This window comes from Lipotes vexillifer, unplaced genomic scaffold (genome assembly GCF_000442215.2).
Source record: "Lipotes vexillifer unplaced genomic scaffold, Lipotes_vexillifer_v1.1 scaffold1383, whole genome shotgun sequence".
NCBI lineage: Eukaryota > Metazoa > Chordata > Mammalia > Artiodactyla > Lipotidae > Lipotes > Lipotes vexillifer.
Genome location: NW_006797683.1, coordinates 831,091 through 836,018, shown reverse-complemented (window position 1 = coordinate 836,018; position 4,928 = coordinate 831,091). Strand labels below are relative to the sequence as shown.

The 4,928-nt window shown below is 51.4% G+C and overlaps 1 non-coding gene across 1 annotated transcript; it reads right to left on the bottom strand.

Moving 5' to 3' along the window:
- Positions 1 to 622: 622 nt before the first annotated feature.
- On the bottom strand, positions 623 to 695 carry TRNAE-UUC (transfer RNA glutamic acid (anticodon UUC)). The gene has a single exon. It is a non-coding gene; the product is annotated as a tRNA-Glu (tRNA).
- Positions 696 to 4,928: the final 4,233 nt, after the last annotated feature.

Genomic DNA, 4,928 nt, shown 5'->3' with positions numbered 1-4,928 from the left:
ACCTGCCCAGGGGAAAGAGGTGGCCCCGCTGTGGTTCTAAGGAACTTGCAATCAAGTTGAGAAAAAAAACATCAGTCAAATCCTGATTGTGAGACATTCTACAAAATACCCAACCAGTCCTTCTCAAGACCACTGAGGTCATCCAAGACAAGGGAAGTCTGAGAAACTGTCACAAGCAAGAAGAGCTTAAAGAGACATTAACGTCTCCAACAGCCATGTGGTAGGACAAGGCAAGCACTGGACTGAGAGTCTGTTATTTATTATTATTTTTTGCAGTACGCGGGCCTCTCACTGTTGTGGCCTCTCCCGTTGTGGAGCACAGGCTCCGGACGCGCAGGCTCAGCGGCCATGGCTCACGGGCCCAGCCGCTCCGCGGCATGTGGGATCTTGCCGGACCCGTGCACGAACCCGTGTCCCCTGCATCGGCAGGCGGACTGTCAACCACTATGCCACCAGCGAAGCCCGAGAGTCTGTTATTAACACTAGTTAGAACTAGGATGGGCAGCGTGCTTTTACAATTGCAAAGCAGCATTTTTTTTAATTAAAATTTTCTTTTAGGACAGTTTTTTGTTTTTGTTTTTGTTTTTGTTTTGGCCACGCCATGAGGCTTGCGTGATCTTAGTTCCCTGACCAGGGATTGAACCTGGGCCCTCAGCAGTGAAGGCACAGAGTCCTAACCGCTGGACCACCAGGGAATTCCCTAGAACAGTTTTAGATTTACAGAAAAAAGCGAAGATAGTACAGAGGGTTCCCATACACCAGGACCTAGTTTCCACTATCACTAACATCTCACATGAGTATGGTACGTTTGTTAAAAGTAATGAACGGGGGCTTCCCTGGTGGAGCAGTAGGTGAGAGTCCGCCTGCCGATGCAGGGGACACGGGTTCGTGCCCCAGTCAGGGAAGATCCCACATGCCGCGGAGCGGCTGGGCCCGTGAGCCATGGCCGCTGAGCCTGCGCGTCTGGAGCCTGTGCTCCGCAACGGGAGAGGCCACAACAGTGAGAGGCCCGCGTACCACACACACAAAAAACTAATGAACGAATGTTGATACATTGTTATTATTATTATTAACTTAAGTCCCAACTTCATACGGATTTCCTTAAAGTCCTTTTTCTGTTCTCATCCAGGATCCCACATTATCTTTGTCATGTCTCCATAGCCCGTGCTTGGCTGTGACAGTTTCTCAGACTTTCCTTGTCTTGGATGACCTTAGCTGCTGGAGGAAGATTGGTCAGGTATGGTGTTGAAGGCTCCTCAACTGGGACTTGTCTGATGTTTTTCTCATGATTAGGCTGGGGATGAAGAGCACAGAAGTAAAGTGCCATTTTCAGTCCATCACATCGAGAGTGGATACTATCAACATGACTTATCACTGCTGATAAGGCTCACCTCCTCCAGGAAGCCACCCGTCTGAGGTAGTATTTGTTAGGTTTCTCCACTGTCAAGTTATATCAAAGCACAGTTGGTAACGTATGATTTCCTTTGATCTCATCAAACCACCTTTGGGACTTTGCATACCCACTTACTATCTCTAGTCCCTGGCTGTAGAAGGAAGATACAGAACATCTCTGAGGTCCTGGTTCTAAGATTCTCAGTTGTACTTCCTGACTATACTCTGACCTACAGAGAAAAGGCGGCAGCCACAAGACCGCCCAGGGAGCCCTCCATCCTCCCTAGATGTGCCACCCTCTCATACCTGGGAGCAGGCTGGATGTGGGCTCCCATGTTTTGGAGGGTGAAGAAGCATTCTATTTTTATTTATTTATTTATTTATTTATTTGGCTGCACTGCATGGCATGCGGGATCTTAGTTCCCCGACCAGGGATCGAAGCCGTGCCCCCTGAAGTGGAAGCGTGGAGTCTTAACCACTGGACCACCAGGGAATTCCTGAGGAAGCATTCTAGAAGTTCCACCAGTGAGCAAGAAAGGAAGCAAGGAGATGTTGAATGAATGAACAAGATAATAAATTTATTAAGAACTTACTGATACCTTGTTTTGTGCCAGGCATGATAGGGAATGGAGAGGTACAGGACGTAGTGAACAAAATTTAGAGTGGGGACCAGATGTAAGCTGATGAACAGTAACAAAGCACATTCAGCCTGTCCTTGAACACCATCACCTCTATGGAGCCTTTTCTAATTGTCCTATCTGGATATCTGCTCTTCCTCCTCTGAGCCCTTATACTACTCTGTGTAAGGAAATGGCATTGCTAGTGTAGCTCTTAGTTTATATGACTGTCCCTGGTAGACAGGAATTCTACTCTTTACATTAGGGACTGATCATGAAAACTTACTATGTGCTGAATTGGTCTAAATCTGGGACCACAAGAAATTAAAGTCTTAGAAGCAACAAATATGCTGGGTTCTGAGGAGGGAGAGATCTTGGGTGGCTTCCTGGAGGAGGTGAGCCCAAAAGCATGGCTAAAGGACAAACAGAGGGCTTTCTCCTTCCTCGGATGAGGCAGAGGTGAGTTTAAAGCCAGGCCCCTAACGTCAGCGCAACCTAGGGACCAGGACCTTATCACCCAATTCTTCAGGGCTGGCTTCTCTCCCCATGCCTCCCATAGTCCTGCCTTTAAGTGTTAGCCCACACCTGTCTCTCCACCTGCCGTGCTCTCCCCTCTCGTCCTTCCCTGATAGTTCCAGCCCACGGTGACTTTACCTCTCTGACTATCCCGACAAGCACTTCTGGTTTGAAAGCCCTTGTTTGGCATATCGCCCATGTATGGCCCAGGACTGTGGGCTATCTTTTGTGAATTGGCTTGATGTCTCCTGACAAGCAGGCTCTGGGCCTCAAGGCCCCCAGCTTAACCCTGGCACAGAGGAGATGCTCCATCAATAGTGGCTGATGAGTTTATTTATTTATTTGTCTTTAAATTTCTATTTATTTATTTATAGCTGCATTGGGTCTTCGTTGCTGTGCACGGGTTTTCTCTAGTTGCAGCAAGCGGGGGCTACTCTTCGTTGCGGTGAGTGGGCTTCTCATTGCAGTGGCTTCTCATTGCGTAGCACGGGCTCTAGGCACATGGGCTTCAGGAGTTGTGGCACGTGGGGTCCGGAGTTGTGGCTCGAGATCTCTGAGCACAGGCTTAGTAGCTGTGGTGCACGGGCTCAGTTGCTCCGCGGCATGTGGGATCCTCCCGAACCAGGGCTCGAACCTGTGTCCCCTGCATTGGCAGGCAGATTCTTAACCGCTGTGCCACCAGGGAAGTCCCCGATGAGTTTATTGTTTCAGAGTCTTCAAGGGCTGAAACCTCTCTTTCCCACCTGGCACTCCAGCGTCCAGTTGATTCTTCCCGTTGGGGTCCTTGTCCCTCATTGCCCACCTGCCTTTCTGTCGGTGGGAAGATGCAGTGGAAGGGAACATGGCTCCCACTTCCCCAGTCACTGCTCCCCAGAGCCTGGAACTCAGCTACCATTGCTTGGATAACACCCACAGAGTCTGTATCCTAGCGACTCTGGAAGGTTGCCTCCACAGCCTTTCATGAATGAAGAAAACCTCCCTCTGCCTTCTGTGGTCTCAGAGGTAATGCTGGATGTGCGTCTGTGTGTGTGGGGGTGTGTGGTGTCCAGGGTGTGACTACCTGTGAATGAGGGTGTGTGAGGGTGTGGGTGTATGTGTTGCATGTTGGGGGTGGGATATGAGGATGTGTGTTGTATGGATGTGATTGTGAGTGTGCACGTATAAGCATGTGCACATGTGTGAGTGTGGGTGCGAGGGTATGGGTGTGTGTGTTGCAGTGTTGCGTGTGTTTGCATGGGTGTAAGTCAGGGAGCATATAGGTGTGTGTGAGCATGTGCATGTATGAGCAGGGGGTGTGGTGCGTGTGAGCATGTGTGTATATCGCACGTGTGTGAGTGACAGTGTGAGCATGTGTGTGAATGTTGTATGTGTGAACGTGAGGTTATGGGTGGGTTGGATGTGTGCATGTGTGGCGGCTGTGTGTGTGTGCAGGGGTACAGGGATATGGCTTGTGTGTGACCCAAGGGAGGAGAAATCTTCCAGACTAATCCTGTTAGATGACTCAGGAATTGTTTTCCCCCCTTGGGTAAAAGACTGAAGTCTGGGCCCTCGGACAAAGCCTTCACACCCTCTTCCCCTCCCAGCCCAGGCCTCTCTTTCTCATCATAGGGGTCCACTGGGCGTCTCGGCATCTTTAGTCAAGCCACTCCAGCCCCTGCTGCGGCGGGTGAGGCCCCGCCTTCCCACCTTGGCCCCGCCCCCTCCCAGCCAGGACCAGACCGCCTCGGAGGACGCCCGGAAGTGGTTTCGCGATCCACCCCGGCCGCGTTCCAAACCTTTGGTGTCCCCCAGACCCCCCTGTGAGGGAGATGAATTTGGCATCAGATCCCAGCTGACAAGAAACTGCTGACACAGGCCGGATTTTGTGCAGGCCCTGCTGGGGTGATGGATGATGAGTTTCCAAGTGAAATCTAATAGAAAGTCCATGCATAATACATCTTTAAGGGAGCAAATTCCAATTTGCATCCCATTAGGCCGCTGAAGTCTCAGAGGCCCAGCAGTGCCGCGGAGTCTTCCTTCAGAAGGAACCCAGAACAGAGGGTGCCTGTCCCAGAGCAGAGGCTGGGAGTCGGGGTGCACCGCCCGACACTGGGAGCTGCCCGCGTGGGAGGGTCCGTGCTCTCCCGCGGGCTGTCCCTTGGTGCTGGCCCCGGGCCTGGCTCTGGGCAGCTCTTCTGATGTCCTGTGCCTCCACATGCCCTTCACAAGCAGGATCAAAGGAGAGCCTGGCTTCCCAATGATGCTGTAATTTCCCTTCACTGTCCTGCTGTAGGTCAAGGATTTGGAGGAAAATAATGTGTGCCCCAGTTTGCAAAGAGGTAAAGGAAGCTTGAAGAGGAGTCCCTCCTGCAAGGGTGGGGGGCTCTAGGAGCAGCGAAGGGAGAGGAGCAAGGGGGTGTAGGG